This window comes from Mauremys mutica, chromosome 6, assembly GCF_020497125.1.
Source record: "Mauremys mutica isolate MM-2020 ecotype Southern chromosome 6, ASM2049712v1, whole genome shotgun sequence".
Lineage (NCBI taxonomy): Eukaryota > Metazoa > Chordata > Testudines > Geoemydidae > Mauremys > Mauremys mutica.
The window spans coordinates 75,182,334-75,209,616 of NC_059077.1; the positions used below are offsets into that span (position 1 = coordinate 75,182,334).

At 39.7% G+C, this 27,283-nt stretch overlaps 1 long non-coding RNA gene across 1 annotated transcript in view; it reads right to left on the reverse strand.

Moving 5' to 3' along the window:
* Positions 1–11,324: 11,324 nt before the first annotated feature.
* Positions 11,325–27,283, reverse strand: part of LOC123372118 — a 39,578-nt gene continuing 23,619 nt past the window's right edge. The window contains exon 3 of the long non-coding RNA XR_006580107.1: positions 11,325–12,706. This is a non-coding gene — a long non-coding RNA (uncharacterized LOC123372118). The remainder of the gene's footprint in view (positions 12,707–27,283) is intronic.

Here is a 27,283-nt window from a genome sequence, read left to right on the forward strand (position 1 = left end):
CTACCTGAAAGGTGGTTCCAAAGAGGATGGATCTAGACTGTTCTTAGTTGTAGCAGATGACAGAAAAAGGAGTAAGGTCTCAAGTTGCAGTAGGGGAGGTTTAGGTTGGATATTAGGAAAAAAAAATTTCACTAGGAGGGTGGTAAAGCACTGGAATGGGTTACCTAGGGAGGTGGTAGAATCTCCATCTTTCAAGGTTTTTAAGGCCCGGCTTGACAAAGCGCTGGCTGGGATGATTTAGTTGGGGTTGGTCCTGCTTTGAGCAGGGGGTTGGATTAGATGACCTCCTGAGGTACCTTCCAACCCTGATATTCTATTATTCTGTGATTCTAACACTAATGAATTAAGCCTCAGAACATTCCCCTGAGGTACTTCCAGGAAAGTAGAGCTGAGACTGGCTTTAATGAAGGATCCCATTACTAGCAATGCAGCAGAGGAGATGTCCATGCTGATCACTTCTATTCTATATAGATTTTTATACTGCATTCACCACTGTAATACCCGAGTGCCTTCCAGTAGCGAATTAAGCAACATGACTACATATTTGTCACATATTACTTGTTCTCTCATCCTCTCCTCAGAAGTACAAGCATGTGCAGTGAATGTAGGTTTTTAATGCATTTATGACATAAGTATATCTGTCACTATATTTCAGAGTGGTAGCTGTGTTAGTCTGTATCAGCAAAAACAACAAGGAGTAGTTGTGGCACCTTAGAGACTAACAAATTTATTTGAGCATAAGCTTTCATGGGCTAAAGCCTACTTCATCAGATGCATCTTTGTGTTTATATTAGAGAAGGTAAGGTCAAAGCAATGCGCCTTACACTTGGAGTGGAAAATTCTGAGGTTAGTTCCTGGGGAAGTCCATTCCACAGTCTTGGGCTGCCTCTGGATAAGGTTCTGTCTCCTGCATACATGAGCTTTACTCTTACTGTTGAGAGTTCCATGATGCCAAAGGAGCATCGAATAGTCTTCGTCCCAGAGCTTTAGGCAGTCTTTTAGGTACCCAGGGCCCAGGCCAAGGAGCGCTTTGAGGGTAAGGACAGAGACCTTGAACTTGATTTGAAGATCTATGGGAAGCCCAAAATCATCCAGAATAGAGAGTGGAGGACAGGTGTGATGGGCTAGCTCACGCTGGTGAGGAGAATTTTCTACTAGTTGGAATTTCCTAAGTATAGTCCCAGGTATATCACATTTCTATAGGTCAGCAAAGAGGTGGTGAAGGCATGAATTACCTAATCCAGGTTTTCATCTGCCAGGATGGGATGGAGTCTCCTAGCCAAGTGGAGATGGCAGAAAGCATTACTCATGGCCATTGTGACGTGAGAGCTCAGTGTTAGCGCAGAATCCAAGAGTACTCCTAGATTACAGACTGAAATGACCAATTTTGGATGTGAAATTTCATTCAAAAGAGATTTCACCATGGTTGCAAACTCCTGAAAATACTTTCCTTTGTCCATCAGCATCACCTCTCTTTTGCTCAGGTTCAGCTTCAGCTGGCTTTTCTTCATTCAAGAGCAAATCTCATCCAAGCACTGGGCCAAGTATTTGATTGTCGTGATGTGGTCATACATGGTGAAGGATGAGTAGAGCTGGGTCATTCTTCATATTGCTGGTGCCTGAGTGCATGTTGCCTGACCATTTCACCTTGTGGTTCTAGGTAGATGTTGATGAGGACTGGAGGTAGAATTGATCCTTGTGGAATCACACTAGTGAGGGGCCAGTAGAGGTAGTTTTCCATCACCACTCTTTAGGTGCATCCCTCCAGGAAGAACTCAACATGTTTTAGTACATTACTCTTGACCCCGGCCACCTCTCTCAGGTGAGACAGCAGTATCTGATGGTCAACAGCATTGAATGATGCAGAGGGGTCCAGGATGATGATAATGGATGCCTATCTTCTATCCATTGACAGTAGGAGGTTCATCCATCAGTGTCACTAAAACAGAATGATTTCCTTGTCCTGGCCTGAATCCAGATTGTGCCAAGTCTAGGATGTCAGCTTCAGGTAGATGAGCTTGTAGTTGGTCTTTCTGCTAGCTTCTCTATGAGCTTGCTCAGGAAAGGGAGGTTTGACACTGGGTGATAGTTGGCTAGGACTGAAGTATCCAGGGAGAATTTCTTCACTGCTGGTTGGACTACTATGTGTCTGAAAGAGGAAGGGAAAATTCTTTCTCTGAATTATGTGCTGGCTATTTTGGTCAGAAGTGGCACCTGTTGTTCATATCTCTCTTTTGCAAGCTAGAAAGGGCATGGGTCAGTTTCACAAATCTTGGGTTGGTACTCCTTTGCTGTGTCCAGAACTTCTTGATGAGTGAATGTACTGAATTTTGGGTATGTAAGTAGGCTGTTGGTTAGTGAGTATGGGTACACGGAATCCTGTTGCTTCTTGAGAAGGCTTCCTGCAGGTGGATGATCTTTTCAGCAAATTAAGATGATAGTTCAGTGCTCAGTTCTGATCATTCAGAACTGATGAAGCAATTTACCACTCTGAATAGCTCCTGGGGGTGAGATTTGGCTGTCTCAATGGAGGCTGATAGGAATTTTCTCTTGGCTTGCAATACAGCCTCAGCATAGGCTTTGTTGAATTCATTATGTGTCATCCTGTCTGAAAAGGTCTTTGTTTTCTCCCACTGGTGTTTGAGTTTCCGCCACTCTGTATTCATCCAGCACACAGATTCTATTCCCAGGAGCACACTGGCCATCTACATGAAAGGCTTTAGGACATCAACTGCTGCATTTACAGCAGCAGGATATGCCTAGGTCTCTGATTAGAAGCCAGAGCTCCCAGCCATGTTGACTGAGAGCTGCCCCATAGTGATAGGAGACTGTACAAACCTAGGCCATTGCTTGCTTCCACTGAGCTGAAAGATCTGGCACCTGCTGATGCCTCAGCATCTCCCCTTGACATTCCACCATCTGACAAGGTGGATGAGATAATATCTTTTATTGGACCAACTTTGGAGACAATCTCTCTCAGCAACTAAAGTTGGTCCAATAAAAGATATTATCTCACCCACCTCGTGTCTCTAATATCCTGGGACTGACACGGCTACAACAACACTGCATACATGGAGTAGGGAAGTTGTGTAGAGCTCCATGCCCTTTATAAATTCCCTTGACATTTTTGGCAGATTCCCCAGGCTGATTCTCTCCATACTTGTTTTGGGCTCTGCATGTGAGTATTGTATTATAAATGACTGACAGTTTCTTGGCCCCTCAATCTTCTTGCCATCACTTTGAATACCAAAAGCTTTTATCTCTGGAAAATTTCAAATATGTAGAATTTAGAATGGAGGGAATCTCAGTAGCTCCATCTCCCCAAACCCATCTACTCAGTTGATCATCAGGGCTGGAGGAGGGCGAGAAGGAGATGGGTCTCTGCAGTGTCTTTCTGTGACCTCTCAAATAACTGGAAATAAGCTTAGTGGCCTGGGTCTTTGGAGATTATATGACTTGAAGATTGTTACCTAGCCAAAAATTCCTGCATGGTGTTGTAGAGAGAGACTGTGGCCACTATTTGAGCCCATAGGCTGGCATAAAAGCCACGAGGGGTAGGAACTCTATCCTAAACTTTCACCAGCTGTGTTTTGAAATGATTGGATTTTGTTCCTCCAATCACTGTGAGGTTCCCACACGTATTCCAGTTGTTCAGACTACGTGGTGCATGTGGATTTTGTCATTTATAAATATAGATTGCATAATCTGACATTGGAGATCTCTAAATTCTTAGAATTTTCTCTGAATTTTCCTTTTAAAAAACAGACATCTGTGAAGGACTTATACTGTCACATCTCGTCCCAAAGGGAACAAAGGAAAAGTAGCTGATTAAAGAAAAGTTTTTTTTCAACACTTATCTGTTTAAAAACACTGTTGGAGTATGGTGAGCATGATTCAGAGAAACTATTTATAAGGTTTGGATATGTAGTGCCAGAACTAAAATAACAGTGGTCAAAGATCCTCAAATAGAATATTTACTTTGTGTTATTGGTGTCTGGTAGAATTGAGTTCAAATTGCTTCTACGGCATCACTAAATGAACTGTTTATTTTAAAAATAGTAGTTTCTTTCTTTTTAAAGTGTGAAACTGGGCTGTACTGGGGAGAAAGAAAGTTTGTTTGCTCTTACTATATTTTTTCAGCTGGACATTGTGCATGCTTTTGGAATGCATCTGCACAAATTCCATACTTCTTTTACATTCAGGAAGTGATATTTCAGAACAAGCTCTTGTAAAACAATACTCCATTTTCTGTGGTTTGGGGAGAAGCCAAGACAAAATTTAGATTTCTTCCCTTTTCATAAACGAACTCTATAATAAACAAAACTAACTCTATAAAGTAGATTTACAATACTGCCATTGTGTGGGGTTCAGCATGACTACAAAATATTACGTTTGACAAAATTAATGCTGCTGAAAATATATGCTGCCAGCCGCTTGGATAATTACAAGGAAAGGCAGTTAGTAATGAATTCCTTTTACTCAGAATTCAAATCTAGGGACTGAATGTTGCCCATTATTGCAGTTCAAAGGCAACTATCTCTAGAATTGTTCTTTTAATGTTTGCTCGATGGTTTCAGTTGTTCTTTTCTTGTAGGCACACAATTGTTGTCTTGATCTTTGTGATAAAAAGAGTTACACTGGAGCTTTGTAGTCAATCCAGTTGGCTTGGTAATGTGCCCATAGTCAGAATTCCAAAGTGGGAAAACAAAGGCTTAGAAAATATAGGGCTGAGAGCTGTTTGTTCAGGGCTGTGGGAATCTAACACAGGCCTATGAAACCAATGGTCTCTCTCCATTACATCCACATTGATGAAATAACTACACAATTCCATGCCCTTTTGTCTTTTCCCAAACCACACTTTAAACAAATGTGGTGACTTCTTTTATAACTCCATTCCTACCAAAATTCCCAGCATGTTATAATTCTTTCCCTTCATGTTATAGCTCCAAATGATTGGCATTAGCTTATTGAAAGTTACAGCCATTTCCATAATAACTGTGTTTCAGTGGGCTGAGCCTCACTTAAAGAGAGGAAAGACAAAAGCTGCATTTAAACCTAACAATGTTGTTTTTCACAGGGTTATGAATTACATTCCCAAGGTATTTCATGTAGTTTTCAAATATAAAATTATAATTGGTGTCTATTATTTACCCTTTAATTAGAAACATGGAATCCTAAGTAAGCACAGCAAGAATATTTTGTAGCCATATAATGTTTTCCATCTGTATATCTCAAACACCCTGGGAAAACTCAGGCATAGGGCTGGTATGACTTGTCCAAAATCACACCAGCAAGTCAATGGCTGTGCCAGGAATAGGCCATAGTGCTACTGATTACCATTCCACTGCCCTGCCATTTGTCCTGCTGTGCTGCTACACTGAACTAGAGAACAGGGGCAAGGGATCATGTAGAAGGAATGAGAGGAGAAGAGAAAGAAAGAGACAGCTTTAGCTGCCTGCTCAGTAGCCCGAGTGGCAGCTCAATCCTTGTGGCCCTGCACAAGAGTGTCAACAGCTGAGATGAATGACAAACGGACAGCAGGGGCAAACGAGTGACTGTAATTTTAGATGAGTGACACTTGACAGGTATAAGGAGGCAGGATTTGCCCTTAAGAGAACCTTTCAAAAATATGCAAGAAGTCAACACTATATAAAGCCACTGAGCCTAGATAAATGTAATCAGGGTCTAGTACTTAGCATGAGCCAAGGTTACAAAATATTATACCCAAGTCACATGACATGGGTCAGTATTTACTGAAATATCTTCCTTCTTAGGCCTGGTCCACACTGGGGGGCAGTGTCAAGCAAAGATACGCAACTTCAGCTACGGGAATACCGTAGCTGAAGTCGAAGTATCTTATCCCGACTTACCTCCCGTCCTCACCGCTCGGGATCGACGTCCGCAGCTCCCCTGTCGACTCCGCTCCTGCCACTCGCTCCGGTGGAGTTCCGGAGTCAACAGGAGCGCGTTCGGGGATCAATATATCGCGTCTAGATGAGACGCGATATATTGATCCCCGCAAAATCGATTGCTACCCGCCGATTTGGCGGGTAGTCTGGACGTACCCTGAGGAAATCAAATCCAAACAAACATATAAGCAATACAGCCAATTAAACACACACAGAGACAAAACCAGTCAAATAGAACAGGATAGAGAAGGTCAGGAAACTTGACTTTCTTTCCTTGCAGGATGAGAGGATTATTTTGCCTCTAATTACTGCCTCTAAAGCACAATAACTTTCTAATCACACAGCCACTTGTTCTCAAAACAATTCCTTCTGCAGTAACCTATGCAGCCACTGAGATAAGGTAGCCACCTGAAACCTGTTTGCATTCCTCTGGTTTTTCACTGTCAGTGATTGGGTGGGAATGTGTTACCTCTGTCAGCAGCATATGAGCACTATTGGTAACATTTTAGATGTCCTCAAGAAAGAGAGCCATGTCATTGCTTTTGTTTTACTTTCCTCCTGTAGGACTAACCCTCAAGGGTGGTTATAATAGTGGCTAACCAGTTTCTGTCTGAAATCTCACAAAATGGTAACTTATCATTCTTGTTATGGCATTTCTACTGTTCTAGTTTCCTGGCATATAGTTCTTTGGTTATTAATACAAAACTAATTGCTTGCGGTTTAAGAAACTTTTAGATGTTGGATGAAATCCTGACCACACTGAAGTCAGTGGCAACACTCCCATTGATTTTAATGGGGCCAGGATTTCACCCATAACACTAAGGTTTTTGTCCTTTGTCCTGAAAATCTCTGAACTGGTGATCTTAGTAAAGACCTGTAAAATTTAACAATGGTAAATATGGATTCCTTGAATCCACCAGGACTCCCCGTCTCCTCTCCCATCCCCCCAACCCCCCCGTTCTTTGCTATTTGTACTGAGTTTTCTGCTAGTCTTTTTTTTTTTTTTTTGGTGCATAGTAAGGACTTAGCATGGTGTGCTTGAATTGATATGTCAAAGAGAATGACTGAATTGTTACTCAATGCGTTGTGTAACAGCTCAGTTAAAAAATATTTCCTGTTTAATTGAAATATATATCTGGGCCAGTTTTGGGTTTGGGCAATCAGGAATCTCATAGTTTCAGTGGTTCTTTAGCATTCTGTCCCTATATTTATTTCAGTAGCTTATCTTCAATGAACAGCATACATGCACAGAGAGAAGAGAACATCTCAATATCTGTTCTTAGACTTCCCAATACCCAGATGGCAACTGTACACTATGTATACATTTCTGATCATATGCTGTATGTCATTATGACACATGGCCAGATTTTAAAAGCTCTTGAAAAGATCTAAAGATGCAGATATTCACCTAGTGGGATTTTCAAAAGTGCCTATGTGACTAACTACTAATAGCAAAGAACAAGATTAAAAAAAAAAAGTCCCAGTGGATTCAAATGACATCCCAATGGAAGTTAGGCACCTGTGTGCTTTTCAAAATCCCACTAGGCACCTAATAGATGTCTAAATATCTTTAAAAATCTAGCCCAATGTCCTTTAGATGGAATCCCATCAAAAAGGGCATTTTCATATCTAAAGTCTCAAATACATTTTTATGCTTGAAGGTTCCAGGGCTGTCTGATGGTCATCCATCTAAAATTACCCTTCCAACCTTTTGAAAGGATAGTGCATTGTGTGTTTCTCATTTGAGCTTGTCTAATTTCATTTAAGAAACTGGTAACATGTGAGCCATATTTACTTTAAACAACTTCTCCTGCAGCTCTTGGCTTTCACTATTTCTAGGCACTCTTGAAAGCATGTCGGCTGTAGGAAGCTTCTTACCCAGATCTGTATTTCACATTTAATGAGTAGTTGTGCAATTTCATGATCATATTCTGTAATACATCTTCCAGAAATTCATGATCTGTTTTTACCTCAACTGTTTTTGCCTGTAAACACATTTATGAAGTCTCTCACAATCATAAGCAATTGCCAACATTCCCCGCACCCCCCAATCTGAGCATACTTCTATTGTGTTTTAGTCAGTGCTTCAGAAGCATCTGGTAATCTTGCAAAAGAACAGCCCACAATCCATATGAGCTTGCACTGATCCAGATTTGGGGTTCTTTGTTAATTGCAAAAACTATTTTAATACAGGTACTTTGTGAGAACTTTTTTTAATGCCCATTTTTTTCCCTCTCACCTATCATTCTAGTGCCACTCAGCATTCTGAGTGGAGTATATAACTACGATAAATTAAGAATCAATTCACTTAGATGAAAATTTGCCCATGAAACTCTGTAAGGCCTAATTGTTTTGGGGTCTTTCCATTTACAATTGCCTCCAACTTTTTTGGTTTTAGTTGAACAGCTTTGTCACTGAGTATGTATCCCACATAACTAATCGCATTCAGCCCAGTTTGGTATATTTTCCTTTTGCAATTTTCTGGAGTGCTCTGGTTACTTATAGCCGAGTATACTATACAAATCTGCATAATATAAATGGATTCTCTGTAACCTGAACATTTTAAGGTCAACTTTGAAAGTCAAAATTTACACCAAATGTGCCACTGTTTATGGACCATTATCTGTATTTAACATCACCATGTGTGCTGTTGCATTGTGTCTGTAACACGATAGTATTAAAGCCCAGAAAGTTTAAAGGTGAACTGCAAATCACCTTAATTTCTGCTTTTTTTGTGTGTTAGAAAAATCAAGTCCTGACATCCCTCTTTTTTGTAGAGGACTTTGTCAATATTTCTAATACTGATATCACAAGTGCAGCTTTCCCAGGCTCCAGCTGACAGGAACAGAGAATGAGCTGCTTTAGGTTATGTCTATTCTGTGCTGTAGTGCGGAAATTGGGGGTGTTAACTGCAGAGTGCACAAAGGTTTGGCATGCTAACTGCCTGTGTGGACACTGCTGGTGTGAACTAAAAGGTACCTAGTTTGCATGAACGTAGTCCTGTTTGAAAGAGGACTACTTTAACATGAACTGGATACCTATGCAATTCACACCCCTGCAATCTGCACTGCGGCACAGTGTAGACAAGCCTTTAGACTGCTGAAGGCCCTGACTACTTTAGGATGCAGCCTATTGTCACATTCTGGGGTGCAATCCAGACCGTTAAGGGGGGGTGTCACCGCCTGCCCTGTAATGCTCAGCTGCTGTGGCTCACAGCCTGGACACCAACAGCCAGCAGAAAAACATGCAGTCCTCTGAGTTTGTGTGGGCTATGCAGCCCTAGTTTAGCACTCTGACCCCAGCAACCTTCCTACAACACAAGAGCCCCACTCTAATCTCTATCATCCAGTTACCTTCATAGAATCATAGAACTGGAAGGGACCTCGAGAGGTCATCTAGTCCAGTCCCTGGCACTCATGGCAGGACTAAGTATTATCTAGACCATCCCTGACAGCTGTTTGTCTAACTTGCTCTTAAAAATCTCCAATGATGGGTATTCCACAACCTCCCTAGGCAATTATTCTAGTGCTTAACTACCTTAGCAGTTAGGAAGTTTTCCCTTATGTCTAACCTAACCTGCCCTTATGTAGGGGTGACCCCAAACACATTCCCAGTCCCGAATTTCCCTAAAAAAATCTGCTCTGAAGTGTCCAACCCTCTTCTGGTGCACTTATAGAATTATTAAATGTGCTGCTCCATTTAAAGAAACAGTACATCAGCAGCTTACCACATTACTGGAGTTAAACACTCTGTTTTAATCAAAGCACTGGACAGTAAATAGTAAAACAAGTTTATTATAGTCATAGGCTAAGTGATACCAAGTAGAAGGAATAAATATTAAAAAGAGTTACAAACCAACTAAAATAGGAATATGCTTCCAAGACTAAAACTTCATTTAGTCTTTGCCTAAGCAAGTTTGTCCCCTATAATCAGTTTCCAGAGACTTCAACCCTGTTGCTGATGGACCCATCTTTCTCTGATCTCAAGCGCTCTTTAGTCCCTCAAGTGATGAATAACTGATGGGTTTTCTGCACCTCTCTTTATAGTGCAGTAAATCTATGTGATCTGGACATGCTAACTCCCCCATGATCTGGTGAGCTTTGATGGTTCTGTTTACTGCATATGTAAATTAATCCCACTCTCACTACTTAACCCTGCTTAATTTGCATTCAAGACTTGGGCAGATCTGTTTTCTTTGTTCAAATACAGTCTGTAAAACATATCATCATAGAACATCCATAACTACACATACAGCATTAATATAAAGAACCAGGGGTCCTTGTGGCACCTTAGAGATTGTAAGGTGCCACAAGGACTCCTCGTTCTTTTTGCTGATACAGACTAACACAGCTACTACTCTGAAACCTGGCACCACTATTCATATATACATTTCACAATGATATTAATCACCAGTGTGCCATTGGTTTCCCAATGATATATTATATGACATCTTTTTTATAAAGATCATGACACCAATGAGTTGGGGGTACACTGGCCAAACCAGCTGAAATACCCTATTAGATACCAGGGAGCACCTTGACCTCTGGCTATTAGGGTTACACCCATGTTGCCTGAACTGGTTTCAAACAGTTTAGGAAAACAGTTCAGATAAATTCTGTGTACAGGGGCACTGTCAGTATGAACTATTTGAAAATGACTTATTTAAAAAAACGATCAAGGTTAAATCCAGCACTGTAATGTCTCAGTTTACTGCTGTGTTACTATTATGTCCCTGTTTAAACGACTCCCCCTTCCCCAAGCCAACAAGTAGACCAGCAGAATGAAAGAAATATAAGAGTGTGATGAGAATATTATAGTGGGAAAGGAACCAATGAAACAAAATCTACAACAATGAAAACTCCCTAGAGGATACTCAACTTTCCAGTCCAGCTAACATGTGTTTTCCTTTACAATATCCACATCAAACTCAAGTCTGTTTGGGAATATGGTTCACTGCTTACTATAAACTCAGTTTATGATGTTCAAAAAAAATTTCCGTACTTTCAAATCACAAAGGGACTTTGACAGAATTGGTTGTATATCACATTTAATTATCAGGGGCTTCAAATGTTTGTAATTTTAGCATTTGCAAGTTGTATGATTTAAAGATTAAGGGCCCAATCCTTCCATTTCCTGCCTACCAAAAACTTCCACTGGTTTCAGCAGGAGGAGTTTTGAGTGAATGAAGAATTAATATGTAGCCTCAAATATAATTTTGTCTGACTCCTTTTTTGACAAATGAATGTGTTTCACTTTCCATATATGCATATATTTCATTAATATACTGACAACAATGTGGGAATTTTCATCCATATTTTATTTCATTTTTTTAATTTAATAAAAACATTTTAACTGCTTCTCTGGCTGTCTCTGTCTCTCAAAAACACATACAGATATTTCTGTATGTGACGCCCTTCCTCCACAGAGATCTCTGAGCTAATTCATGACACTTGACACTAATCATATACACAGATCAACAAAGACTTTGCTTTCATATAAAAACTAATTTAGAACATATTTCTAAATTACTGCTTGTTATTGCAGTCAATTTAATTAGCTAGTTAATGACAATATCTGTTCATAATCCAAGTAGTCAAAAATACCAAGTTCAGTAATTAGACCATATAATTCCTTAACAACTCAATTTTATAATGGAAAAGCACTGTGCTTTTAGTCAATTTGCTCCTAATGCTCTCCTATATTCAAAATTAGAAATCCCTTAATGCATTCTTTTGACATTCAAAGCTTGAGATAGAATATTTGGGCTAGAAAGCTCAGCTCCCTTCTGTATTCCACATTAAATTGCTTGTAAATTATATTACATTTTATATAATTTGCCCAAAACCATTGACAGTGTATAGCATTCACTTAGGGATTCTGCAGTAGAATCTAATAAACAATAGCAAAAATTTAGTCTTTGTTGGACAATTATAATGATTGCATAATTACAGAATATTGTAGCAAATATGTGACCCCATTATCAACATAGATATTGAACATTATTTCACTGATATGACAAATGAAAGCATATATCAGTGTTTCAAATGCTGTGTATTTAAAAAAAACCCCAAACAACTAAACAAAGATAGCGCCACAAATCCAAACTGACACTTATGTTAACCCATGGCTATGAAAAGGTCTTCTCGAAAAAACATTAAAATAAGCTAATTTCATTTCTCCCAGCTGCCTGCCTTTCAATTCTTTATCCCTGCTATGAAGTTTGAATAAATTTCATCTCTCACACTACAAGTAATGAGCAGGCAATGACTTATGAAGCAGAGAGACCAAGTTGAGACAGAATTAGAATACAATTTTAATGAGACAGAGCTGAGAAAGTGGAAGTGTTACTCATTTGACAGACTTGGCAAAATACCCAACATTATTTCATATGCTCTTTTCTATCTATAGAGAAACTGCCAAATATTATTATTATTATTATTTTTGTTAATGGTAATGCTTGAAAGAATTTTTTTTAGGGGGGATATTATTAATGTAATTTAAGTCAAGAACTAGTTTAAAAAGTTGCTTTATACCAAATTTGACAAATTATAACTCACTAGAAAGTCACATTGCATGAGAGCTAAACAGAGGTACCTGATCCTTTGCTCTATTGCTGTCCTTCTGTAGATTCTCTTTTTCAAAGGCCCTTTTTGGTCAACTTAAGGGAAATGTACTCGGCTCTATGAGCTCAGATCAAGTGTGAGTAGTCTCTTGGTCTATCCAAGGCCGTGATCAAGTGTCTTGATGTTTTTGGTCTTTTGGCCTCGAGATGAAAACCTCGTCTGTGTCTCTGGGACCTTGAAGTAAAAATATTATCTAAATTATATTTGTCTGACTATCTCAGATGAGAAGCAAAACTCAAAACCAGCTATGCAAGGATTAGAAAGCCTTTTACGCCATAAAAGATGTCATAAGATTTAACAGTCCTGATGACACTCAGGCCTCCATTAGCAGCATGGAAACAATACCAGCAGTTTCTGATGATGAGGAAGCCCCAAGGATCTGGGTTTTTATTTCTAAAGAAAGTAAAGAAATCAAAGTTCAAGTGGAGATACTTCGTGAACCAGATAACATGACATCCACATGGATCAACATAAATGTAAGAACTGAGTATTTTTAAAACAACAGTCTATATGCATATCTATCTTACCTAAAGACTTAGGTAGGCATGTCTTTTCCAGACCCACCAACCTTTAGAGTCTGGGGGCAGGGACTCTCTACTTCCTATATTTAATTTAGGTCTCCACTTTAACCATATGACTTAGTTGAGAGTGTGTCTGTGTATTAAAACGCTTCTGAGGTTTTGCTGTCCCCCGTCTCCCCCCAGGGCTGTGACATTCCTGGAAAAACCTGTTTAGCCAGCCATGCAGGGGGTCCAGCCAGACCATTACAGCACATGGTTCCAGCATTGTCCATCAGGTGACTGCTGAAGGCGTGGTGAATCCTGATATGCCCCTGCTGTCAATGTTGCTAGTGGAATTAGCACAATAGATGCATATAGTAAGATAACCTGATCAAAATACAGTATTCCTAAGTTATTACAGGAAGCTCCAAATCCACCCCATGTTTAAGACATACTGATATTTTGAGAAGATTTTCTCTATCAAAACAAAAATCAAATTAGGAATAATGGTCCCAGTAACCCAAAAGGTAAGTTGGTTAATGTTTGAAAAAATTATACAAAGTAATTTGGGTAATGTTTGTTCAACTTTTCTGTACTGATTAGATCTGAAGTATTTTGCTGTTATGAAATCCAGGTCTGAACATTTTACTCACCCCACAGAAAGAAACCAAAAATATTGTTTTTGAAAGGCCCCATGAAAGGCTTCCTGTCTAAAAGTACATAAATATCTGAGAAATAACCCCTTGACCCCTGAAATAATGAAAACAAAATATTTAGAATATTGAGTAAAAGACCTTCAAGTAAGTTTTACTGATACCATTTGTAATAACATTTGGTGTTATAGATTTGACAGTTCAATCTCTCTTATACATCAGGAAATCCCAAATGTAAATTATTATATTATACTCTGTGCCCCTTATAGTAAATTAAATATATGTAACGAGGTTGTATTATCATCAGTGAGGAAACTCTTTGGAAAGACATTCTGTTCTACAATTTTTGGTGGCCTCATTCACATTTCCAATTTTTGAGACATAGTCAAGAGCAATGTTTTTCAAAATTTCTGGTCTTCTCCTCCCATTCAAATATTCTTTATTCTTCTTTGATCTTTGGCCTTATGGTCACCGTGGCTGAAATTCACAGCCACCCCTGCAAAGCATGTGGGAACTACAATATGAAGATGTTTGGGAAGCGATTCCTTACAACCCGCCTAGAGACAGTGCAGGGAGAACCCATGGACCGTATTAGCAGCTCACATCACTTTCCTTTCCTCACACAAGATTTTGGTCAATATTTTGAAGCAGATAGGTATGGCTCTGCTATTCTTTAAAAGAGAAAGGATAAATCAGGCAGGATTGCATGGAGAACTAAGTTCAGAGAAGAATGTTTGGGAGAAGTTTAGAAGGGGAGCCCAAAGAAAGACAGCAAATATGAACTGCTTTCACTGAATTCACAGTATTTTTTGGTTAAAAAAAGAAAGAAAAGAAACTTGAGTACATTTAATGTTCATGAAATTGAGGGTCTAACAACAGTAGCTGAAACAGGCACCGTACATGAGCTATATGAGCTTCCAACCAAAGTTCTGCCAACTGTAGTGCACCAAACACATTGCCAGCACTGCACAAATAAAATAAAATACAGATAGATAAATAAATAAATAATAGAAAATGCAATGAGGTTTCTCTCCCCACCCCCCATTGGTTCTGCTTTTCTTTTAGTGATTGCTTCCTGTCGATTTTTCCAGTGCGTAAAACATCTGTGATTTGCTGCAAGCACTCTGTATTTATACTGAAAGCCTCACAGCAGGTGCCAATAAAAAAAAAAAAAAAAAAGCAAGCATCAAGGGGTAAGTGTTATCCCATGACCCTGGAGGGTCATTTTGCTTGTTACCGGCACAATGCATTGGGATGGAGGCTTCTTATGAAAGGACTGTGTATAGCCAGGAAGCTATGGATACATAAAATACAATAAATTTCTTTACTGCACGAAAACTATCTTTCAAAGACAACATCTTTTAATAATAATAATAATTTGAATCTAGAAATAGCCTGAATATTTACAGAAAATATCAAAATACACTGTTTATTTTTCAATGGGGATGGGAGGGGGAAGGAATGGAAGGACTTTTTCATGTGAGAATAAAATCATTCTCTGGGCTTTACCATTTAGCAGTTGTACAGCTGTGAAAGAATGATATTTTCTGGCTAAAAATAAAATGCAATAGAATTTCATCATGACAAAATAGATGAACCACAAGACTTATATATGTAGTTTGTATTTAACACCCTCAAACAAAAGAAGGGTGTACTTCAACTTCATATAAACACCCTGTTCTTTAAACGTCATGTTAGGAATTCAGTTAAGGGAAGTTATTGGATCTAATTATAGTTCACCAACCCCTTCCAGCTTTGTTTCTGCTCTGGAGCCATATTTATCAGGGTCAGTGAATGGAAAGCCTTAAGGAACATCCTTAAACTGGATATTTATTTAGTTCTTTCAGGTCTGCCCTTTTCCCTTCCCCCCACAGTATTTTCACTGCAATTCATTGTGAAAAAAAGAGCTGTGAAGCATGAAAGATTATGTCCTGAAACAAGACAATACTGGATTTTTAACCTTCAGTGCTAATAAGATGGGGTCCTAATTGCCCTCCCAAGTGTCAGCAAGAAAGTTAATTTTGGAGTGCCAAAGATAACCCTTGCAGGTGACCTCATTAAATCCTTAGGAAAGCTATTATTTTTTATGTAATTTTTTTGGGGGGCTGACTGTTAAAAATAAAATTTTAAATGTCTGGCAATATAGTTTACTGTACTGTGGGGGTAAGATTATTGCCTCTACTAGCTATTTCTATTTCTCAGCTATATTGGGAACACATGCAGCAAACCAGTTATTGGCCCAAACCTGTACACCTCTACCCCGCTATAACGCGACCCAATATAATACGGATTCACGTATAGTGCCGTGGTAGCAGTGGGGCTCCGGCGGCGCTTTAAAGGGTCCGGGGCTCCTGCTGGAGCCCTGCCGCTGCTACCCCGGGGGCTGTAGCAGCAGGGCTCACCAGCGATTTAAAGGGCCCGGGCTCCCCGCAGTGGCTGGAGCCAGGAGCTCTTTAAATCACCGCCAGAGCTCTGCCGCCGCTACCCCAGTATAACAGGGTTTCAGCTATAACGCAGTAGGGATTTTTGGTTCCCCACGACCGCGTTATAGCGGGGTAGAGGTGTAGTTTCTATTTGGGCAAAACTCCCACAGAAGTGAATGGCAGTTATGCAATTTAGGGACTGGAGCCTTATTTTAATTCAATATAATTATATTAACTGAGTAATTGCTCATTCAATATGTTGGTTCTCTATAAACATATCAGAAACACTGTCTTTTTCCCAAGCAGTTTACAGAATAGTTCTTACACCTTCTATGTGTTTGTTAAATATTTAATAAATTACACAGTATTAATATGTTTAAAATAGAATGTAGAGAAATTAGAGATGGAAAACTCGTGTTAGGTCAAGCAGTTGAGAAACTGTGTGTGTCAGTTCATAAGAAATATTTAACACATGACCAAACTGGCCAGTTTTCACTATATTTGATATAATGACTTAGATTAATTAAATATGAATGTTGGCTAATTTTGTAACATTTGCAATATATCTTATGTAATTTATACATTAACAGTATATTGCATCCCATATTGAATTGATACTGTTTTTAGACAATTCAGCATGTATGTTTGCCTAAGGAAAAGGGAAGTTTGATAACAGTGAGTCTGTGTTTAAATATAGTGAGAAAGGGAGCCGTTCAACAGCTCAGATGGTTTCACAAAAAGGAGATGATGATGATGATGATGATGATGATGATGAAGAAGAAGAAAAACCTATGGACAGTTCTGAACAGCTTTCAGCTATCAGGCCAGTGTGCATGCTGTTGGATCAATGGCTGACAGTGGCTCGTCTCTTTTGTAGTAAAGAAAACCCACAGTGACATCTTAACTGGCTAAACTAGCCATGGTTGTCACTTCAAGCAGCAGAGAGATGACATGGAGATGTGAATAAGAGTGTAAAAAATTAAACAGGGAAAAAAAAGCCTCACATGTATATACCACATCACTTAAAGAACCAATGTTTGGTGTATATAGCATGTTAGATTTATTTCAGGCACTAATAGGAATGTGCTCCTCTTTGACTTGTATTTAAAGTGAAAATACATGTTCCACTAAACTTGTTACTAAATGGTTTTGTTTAGCCTTTGCTCACCCAGATAGGTAAAATGAAATGTTTGCATGATACTGATTCTGTTTTCACTATTCTATGTGGTGTAGTTGTAGCGGTGTCAGTCCCAGGATATTAGAAAGAGAAGGTGGGTGACGTAAGCTGATGAAGAGCTCTGTGTGGCTCGAAAGCTTCACTCTCTCTCTCTCACTCACTAACAGAAGTTGGTCCAATAAAAGATATTAACTCACCTATCTGGTCTGTTTTTGCTGACAGATAAAATATTGCACATGATTTCTTAAAGGTTGACCTATATGTACGATACTTACTAGGGATCAGGGGGTAGCTGTGTTAGTCTGTATCCACAAAAACAATGAGGGTCCGATGGCACCATAAAGACTAACAGATTTACTTGAGCATAAGCTATTAGGAGTGGACCACATCCACCCTGCCTAAATTGGGCTTCAGCATTAGTTCTCCACTTGTAAGGTAACTCCCTTCTTTTCATGTGCCAGTATATATTTATGTCTGTATCTGTAAGTTCCACTCCAGGCACCTGAAGAAGTGGGGATTTTAACCCATGAAAGCTTATGCCCAAATAAATCTGTTAGTCATTAAGGTGCCTCCGGACTCCTCGTTGTTTTTGTGGATACTTACTAGCACATTCCATCTAGATTTAAAATATGAATATACACATTAAAGTTAAGTATATAAATCACATGAAAGTCCTGCCCTATATAGCATGGGGGACTGACAGAAGAAACAAGCTGTAGGAAGCCTTTCTCCCCTACTGCACCTGCATAGGATCAGAGTAGGATGGAGCTGGCTGATCCTGGAACACTAGGGACTTAATTTTATAAGGTCAGTAGGAGTTGAAGACATTCAGGAATCTTGCAGGATTAAGCCCTGTGGAGGAGCAGAATAATATGCCAGGTACTGCTCTACAATTCAGTGCTCGTGACTAGTTGGCTTGGGGATGATTTTGGTTAGGTCACTGGATTGCCTGTGCACATGCTGCCATAAGAATCTCTTTCTGGGTAGCCAATAAGGAGCACAATAGAAGGCATCACCCTCAGCATCCTGAGCTGCCCTGCCCTTTCTGCTTAACCGCACCCACATCATCATCCCTGGGTGAGGGTGGGGCTGTCCCTGCATAGATAATAATGGTGCAAAAATCCTTTTGGCACATACTGCGTTCTGATTACTTTCATTATATCTGTATTCATATTGCATTCCTTATGGGAATTTTGCCTGGATTTGCTTTATTATCCAAGTTCATGGAAATACAAACAGTAAATCAGCATTAATGGGTGTGGGAGAGATTTTCAAAATTATTGAAAGATTAATTGCAATCAATAATAGTTATTAGAAGCAAAGGTAAGTACATTTAAAATAATTCCTCTTTAATCTGTCACTGTCTTTCTATTACACAATTCAATTATGCTATTCTATGCCATTTGGGTCTCCACAAACTCTCTTTCAACACTCCTATTCCTGCAACCTCTTCAGAGAAGTGATTAAAAAATGCCGTCAGATGTGAGACCACATGAGATCTTAAAACCAAGACACAAAAAAGTTTCCATTGCTGAATTTGTTAAAGTCATATCAGCCTGACAAGCTAAGGTCACCGAAGTTCAACCCCAAAAATGTTCACATCCCTTAGGAAAATGGGACATTATTAATACTTTTGTATAGAACTCATGAGTGATGCAGTCTCTCTCAATGATAAAATGAAAAGGGTATTCCACTGTGTACTGTGAAATATATTATATATCTTCCACATAGTTGGTTGGGGATCAACTGCCAGCTTCTTCACGGTATGAGCTCCTGATTGAAGCGCCAGCTGTGTTCCAGGGATTGAAAGAGACCTTGAAAATGGCAAAGCAAGACCCAGCATTCAGAGCTGACAAAACAAAACTGACAAGAGAGGCAATAGCTATTCTTTCAGAGTGCTCATCATAGGAAATGTCATTGAAAATAAAAGAATGGAAAAGAAGAAAGGACAGCAAGAAGAAGGGTGAAAAAAATCAAACAGAGCTTTTAGTGTGACATGAATATGGTTCCCCTTTTTCTCACACATGCTTTTTTTTTTTTTTAAATAATAGAACATAACCTAGAACTTGAAATAATATTAAAATGCAGTAGTAAAATAAGAATGAGCCCCCCGTCAAAAACATTTGGATGCATTCTCCTCTCATGCTGGTGTAAATCAGAATGAACTCAACTGAAGCAGATGAGTTGACCACGTGGAAAGTGTAAACCACGTGGAAAGTGAAAGAAAAATCAGGCCCATTACATTATAATATGTTTACAATATTTATGCTCTTAAAGGAATTCCTTTTAAATTACTGTGAATCATTATCACTCCTACCAATGTTAAACACTTTAACTCTTAAAGCATGGACTGGATTTGTTATAGTTGGGTTACACAACTAATGGAAACTGAAGGAAGATTTTTTGTTGTTGGGTTTTTTTTAAAGGGGGGGTAGGAATATCTAAGGTCATTTTATGTCGGCTACATAATAGCACATAGACAATAAAAGATGTTCACTTTCCAGTTACAAATAATTGGTGGTTTCTCACCATGCTTTCAACTTCCAGGGACTTTTAACATTCCCCCCCTGTAATTGTGTGTGTGTGCAAGCCAGTTCTTTGGCAGCAAAAGTGCTGAAGTGTCAATTGGTATCCCCTGGAGATGTCATTTCTACTGTCTGACACTGCCATCATCATCATGCAATTCAGGGTTTATCTTCCCTGTGTGACTGGGCTGGAAAAATCAGACCTACACAAAGGGTTGACCATAGGCCTATCACAATCGGATAGATGGTATATATTTTTGACTACAATATACTACACTGATGGGTGCTATTTTAAGAATCTGGATAGGCTGACACTGAGTGCCATGCGATGGCTGCAGTGGGTGTTCCATGTAACCAGTAGATTGTTCTTGCCAGAATGCTATTAGGGAGCCAAAAGTTGTTCTGATCCAGCAAGGAGTAGTAACAGTATCCATGTTGTGGCAGAACAAGTCCCAAGAAAAGGCTGTGGAATCACGAGGGAAGGACATTTCCAGTTACTTTGAGCCTGACTCATATCATCCCTGACCAGCTTACCCTAAGTGGAGAGAGACTGTTGTTAAATGGATAGGTCACTGAATTGAAAGTTGGAAAATTTGGCTTCTATCTACCACTGACCTGCCTCTAGCCACGTCTCTTTGTGCCCCCTCCCATCCTTTGTTTCAATGGTCAGCTCTTTGAAACAGGGACTGTCTTGCACAGTGTGTTTGTTCAATGAATCACAGAATATCAGGGTTGGAAGGGACCTCAGGAGGTCATCTAGTCCAACCGCTCAAATCAGGACCAATCCCCAACTAAATGCCTAGCACACTGTGGCCCAAAGGCTGGATGGGGTCTCCAGGTTCTACTGAAATACAAATAATTACAATACTTAATAATTATAATCATTTTAAACCGGCAATTAGCAGCGTCACTCTCACACAACTTTTTGCATCTGGCTTGCAGGCCACAACCTTTAGCTAACAGTCTATTTGTTCAGTAAAAGATGGAGTACTAATCCACAGGGACTAGAGACAGCTTTGTCATTTTCTAGATGGCAGCTCCTATTTTCCACTGTATTCTGGGAGAGACACTACAATCCGTCTTCCATCTTTCTCAGTGAGACACTTGCTTATCTGATAGCTAGAAATGCTTTTGTTTAAACACACACACACACACACACACACACACACACACACTCCATCACAGTCAAAAGGAATTCTGCGTTGTTTGACTAAACAAGTTCACATTCTACTGTTTCTCTGATACATCTGCTGTTAAGAACTGAGTCAGCAACCAGCCTGGGAACAAAATCAAGTTCTATTTGATATTAACTAATAAATAACTGATTTTTTAAAAAATGGGCAAACAAGGATAATTTTAAAACACCATTGTTAAAATGCTTCAAGAACTGTGCACCTCACTTTGTTAAGGAAGTATGCAGTTGAGTCAATTTTTTTTTTTAATTTGAACTCATACAACTCCATCAGAGTCAATATGGTTGCCTGGGCTCAATGAAAGCAGAGTTTAGTCTACACTATGTACTGCAGAACAACCACGCAAAGGAAGACTAACAAAATGGTTCAAATCTACAGGAAAATGGATGGCTTGGTCCAGAGTACATTGGGAAGAGAGCAGTTTAAGTAAGCCCACCTTTGCACTCTCCTGACCCTGAAACCACTGTATGCAGGGCCAGTTCCCCAGAGTAATTTACACTGCCTGCTTATGGCCTCAAAATGCTGCAATCCCCTTCCAATGCTTTCTTTTGAGTTTTAACTCCCTGGTGATAAATGACAGGGGCCCAGAACAGCTAGGCTGTTTGGCCTTTTCGTGATATATGCCAGTTTGGAAAAACGCGATCTTGGATAATCCACTATGACAACTGTCTCTCAGAATGGACGAGCATGTGTGCTTCAGATAATGCTACTTTAGGATGATATTTAGTAGAAACTCTGGTTTTTCAAATTAACAAAATGGCTGATTTGAAAGCAAGTATTTTGGACAAGGAAGAAGGGTAGAACTGCTGGAAAGAGAAATGAGTGAAACCTAGAAAATACTAAGCAGGCATTCCTCCAAAACTATCTGTTTTGCCCATCACTAATGAAGAACACACAAAGGTCCATTTTGTATGCACCTAATACCAACCTAACATATTCCTGAAACTTAACTCTCAGACATCTATAGTCACACCCCGAGAATGCTTTTTCCTGTTCTGAGTTATTTTGGCAGAAGACCTACCTCACCAGATGGAGAGGTATGGAGAGTCTGGAGTTATTTGTCCATGTGGTCCCCTTAATTCCTCTTCTGTGGTCCCTAGTTCCAAAGCTTTCAATAGCATTGAGTAGAAAAAATAAGAGTACATTAGAGTAAGTACCAAAACACCTGGGGGCAGGGCAGGCTTCACTAGGCAAATTTTAGGCAGGCAGTCTCTGTGGGCAATCCTGACAATTGATCCTTCATCCTTATTGAAGGTGAATTCTCCTTCACAATGGCACTCCTAATAACTCCCAGCTGGTTTTAATGATAAGATTTATAGAGAGTGTTTCCAGACAGATGTGAATTTCATACAACAGACCTTTACATAAATAGTATCCCGCATCACAAGACCCCTTTTTTTTAAACCAGGGGCATGAGATGGGGTATATTATACAACAGTGGCTATCTTTCTTGGTACTTTCTAAGAATTCTTCTGATGACTAAGACCTTGTTCCCTCTCCACACCCACCTCTTTTCTTATGTGACCTCTTCATAAATATTTAAATCGCAGAAAATGGAGGTTACCTTCCATCACTCATCAGAGATAGAAAAGTTTCCCCCTTCTCATTACCAGGCATTTGGCAGCCCTCCAGGGATTCTCCATAATTGTTCTGAGAGATGATGGGACATTTGAATTTGTACTTTACATACAGTTTAGATACATATTTAGGATTTTTACTACCCCATGAGAAAAGAGAATCAGAGGTTTTATTTGCCAGTAGTATAAGACTGAAAAGGCCAATGGGGTTGCACATACATGGAAGTTGGATTAATTCTACACTTAGGGGGCTATATTGACACAAGGTTTTAGAATTCATTTAGCTGGGGAAGATAAGTAAATCATGGTTAGAAATGTACCTATTATCCTTGCATCAGGTCAGGGTCAAGGTCCACAGCCTTCAACACAGACATTAATGTCATTGTAACTCACTGTGGAGTTTTACTAGTTTAAGGTGAGAAACCTAATTGATCAATCCTTTGAAGTTGGTCATCTTCCTCTCTATGTTTAAATAAATGGCAAATGTGAGTGGATCATAAATTTAGTCAGTGAATGCATGATGTTAAGTCAACTGGCCTAATGCTTCTTCTGTTATACCACTTCGTCCTTAGGATCAACAACAAATCTAGTCCTCGTATTATATTAAAAGAATGAAAAGTAGTACTGTATATCCTGATAGAGAATGTGATATAAGAAACACTTTCCACAAGTTAGAGTTAACATCATAACTCATGATGAGTAGTAAGGCAATGCAGTGGAGCCCCATAGTATAGGTTTTTGTTCATTTCCCAAATTAAGAATGTTCACTCACTTTACTTTTCAGTTCCCCTGAAATGATGTGTAAATTTGTTTCATCTTGCTGAATGTTATTGTCAATTTATGCCATATCACCATTTTTTTAAAAAGTCCAAAAGGCAAATGGAGGCATATATATTAGTTTACCGCTAGCACTTGAGAGAACAAAGTCATTTTAGGACATTGATAACTAGAGTAAGATTAAAAAAAAGTCCGACATAGACTAGATTTTACTATAGTAGAAAATGTGCTTCTCGGCAACACTTTCCTCGGATTTTCATTTTTCTTCAGTGGAAACAGATGCTATAGGTACTTGAAAACTGGAGAAATGTCAATAAAAATATTTTTACAATAATCACACATTGCCGGCATAGTAGAGCTGGCAGAATTAATAATTTAAAATACATTATCTGATTATTTTAACCCTTTTCCCCCCGTTCTTTCATGAGCTCATCCCAATTCATGTAAATGTTAGTTCTTTGTAAGAATTTGCTGAGGAACAAATTCTTAGCCCTTTTTTTTTTTTTAAATGAAGTGCTCATGTTGGCTATTTGTAATTCATAGGGTGTAAGTGGTCATCTTAAAAGTCACATAGTATTGATTATTTCTCTGAGAGAATGACAAACTGTTAAAACAGGAAAATAAAGAAGCATGAATGACGAAAAACAATGACTGGTGAATACTCTTATTTGTGCATGTACACCCTTGTTCACATGTGGCTTCAGGGATTCATACCAAGAACACACATTTTTGCAAGCAATTGTGTGAACAAGACTAATTCACACAATTCTTTGTAAATAATGAGAGATACAGGCAACTGAACTTAACAGCTGTTCAGATTTCACAGAAATTAGCATCAATGGGGTGATGTCAATTTATACCAAATGAGGATCTGGCCTAATAGTTTTACCTCAGGAGCTGAAATTCCAGATACTGTTTCTGTGCGCTATCAGCTCTGAGTGATGACTGGAGATCAAATAAGAAATGAACTCAAACCACAAAATTTGCATCTGAAATTTGAACACTCTCAAAAGCGAGGATGTTTGGATCCAACATTTGGTTCAGGCCCACCAGTACATTAAATGCAGTGAATATTACTCAGCTTAATGGAAGGGGATTATGACAATTTGCAGAGTGGTACTGACTAAAGTCTAGTGTCTGGTACAAAACTTGGTCCATTTGTGTTCAACTTTGAAGCCAAATTCCCCTCTTTAGTGGATCAAGCAGGAAGCTGGAAAAATGCAATCGTCTCACACTGGGGAATTTAGTATTTTTTTCCTGAAGTCTGCGTACAAATTACCCTGTTTTGTTTCTATTTTATTGATTTCTCCTTCTCCACCAAATGAGGAGGGGGGGGGGAGACAAAAATGGAATGGAAAGGAAGGGAGGGAGGCAGGGAGGGGAAAGAAGAGTGACATTTTGGTTTCCATCTGCTGTAATTAATCAAAGATGTTTAAAAAGTCACACCATTTCTTTTCAAATTTACCTGAGATCCCTCTTCTGAACGTTACCTGTTGTTAAGCTGCCACGCCAGACAAATTGCTAAGTCAAGCTTCTGATCCTGGAGACAGTCTGCTCTTCCATCTAATCAATATGAGGCATTTTGCTACAAGCACAACGCTAGAGAACCATGCTTTTCATGAGTTGGAGAGTTTCCAAGATGGTGGACTATATCCCAAAACACAGTCTGGGAAGTAATTTTTAAGGTCTCCATTATCATATTAATCCTTGTGCCTACTTCTAGCCAATAGGATCCTGGGACAACCCCAAAACATGCAAGCCAATTTGGCTCCAGGAGACCCACATCTCCAGCAGCAGTCTGTTCTGGCAGGGCCAATGCACTGTACCCTGTGGGGAGATCAATGTGAACAAAAGTTTTCTGCTGAATCAGTCTTAACTATTCTTTTTCTGTTTTCTTCTATGCAACTTAGTATAAGGTACCACAGCCAATTACTTCAGCAATTCCGAGGCCACTCCATTTTTCCTCAAGAACAGTGGAATGTAAGTAGATGCAGCTTCTCTTTGTGGAGAAGTAACTTTCCCAAAATTAATTATTTAAGCAGCATATAAAATATTTAAAACATCTTATATTAAGCATCTATATTCAGGATTTCAAAATAGGTCAGTTTAAAATAACGAGGGATAAAGTGAGAAGATCTTTATTAAACCATGTTTGACTATCTGATTGCTGCTTGCCAGGAATACACATATGAAGCATGTGCATGGTAGTTGCAAGCAAAATACCTGCACATGACATGCAGCTGTAATGCCACTTCCGAGTATTTCTATTAAATTACTTTTACAATTTTGCAAATAAGGCATATTGTTAAAACAATTGTTGTGGCTGTTGTGCTTATTGCACACACAGAACAGGCCTTAGTCTCTATCAGTACAAAATATTCTTCTTTTATTCACTTGAAATATTTTATTGTTCCTCATGCAAAAAATATACAAAATTTCACTCTTATAAAGGACAAGTGTCAATGTCATGAGTCTGGGGATTCAAATGTATGGAATCTTTTGAGTCACACCGCCTCAAACTGGTGTACAACTAAATAAGTAGAAAGTGAAAAAAAGTGGCAAATACATGGCTAAATGTGATGATGTTCATCCATCGTTGTCGATGAAGACCTCAACAACTCATTCGTTCAATGACCGGGCTCTGTGAGTCCGAAGATGACTGATCAGTCTGATTCGGGTGTGGAACGTCCTGTCACGCGTCGGGCAGACATGTGATGGCACTGTCGATGATGTGCGGGCAGCTCTGGACTTGCGCAGCTCATGCTTTCTTTCAGCCTCAGCGCTACGCCTTGCCTCAGAGGTATTACTGCCTGTGTGAATGAGGCTGCGCCACGCTGGACGGTTCAGTGCGAGGGTTTCCCTTGTGGTGGTGTTGATATCGAGGGACTTCAGAGAGATCTTCAGCGTGTCCTTGAACCGCTTCTTTTGTCCTCCATGGGAGCGCTTTCCCTGGGTGAGTTCTCTGTAGAAGAGCTGTTTAGGAATGCGCTCATCTGACATTCTCACGACTTGTCTGGCCCATCTGGTCTGGGCTCTCATCAGCAGTGTGTGAACTGACGGCAGACTGGCTCTGGTAAGGACTTCAGTATCGGCCACTTTGTCCTGCCATCTGATTTTTAGAAGCTTTCGCAGACAGGAAATGTGGAAGTGATTGAGCCTTCGTGCATGACTCCGATAGACAGTCCACGTCTCGCAGGCGTACAGCAGAGTTGGAAGCACCACTGCTCGGTAGACCTTCAGCTTTGTTGGTAGGCTGATCCCTCGACGTTCCCAGACGTTGGAGCACAATCGGTCAAATACAGAGCTGGCTTTAGCAATTCTGCAGTTTACTTCATCGATTGACACTGCTCGGGAAAGGGTACTGCCCAGGTACGTGAAGTCTCTGTCCATTTACAGTGATGGACGGTTCTGAGTACGGAGCGTGGGGAGCTGGCTGGTGCATGACCTCAGTCTTCTTGATGTTAATGGTGAGACCGAAGTTGTTGCATGCAGATGAAAACTTGTCCATACTGGCTTGCATTTCTGGCTCTGTACTAGCATTCAGAGCACAATCATCGGCAAAGAGAGCATCCGAAGAAGTGAGCTTTAGCTCACGAAAGCTCATGCTAAAATAAATTTGTTAGTCTTTAAGGTGCCACAAGTACTCCTGTTTTTTTCTCGAAGTACAGTTTCCTTCACCTTGGTGATGGCACGCAGTCGCCTCAGATTGAATAGTTTCCCGTCAGTTCTGTACTTCAGGCCTACTCCTTCAGTGCAGTGTTGAAAGGCATCAGTCAGAGTGGCAGAGAATATCATGCTGAACAGAGTGGGTGCTAAAACACACCCTTGCTTGATGCCGTTGGTGACTGGGAAGGCCTCAGATGTTTCACGGTCATCCAGGACACGAGCCATCATACCGTGATGAAATTGACGTACCATTCGTATGA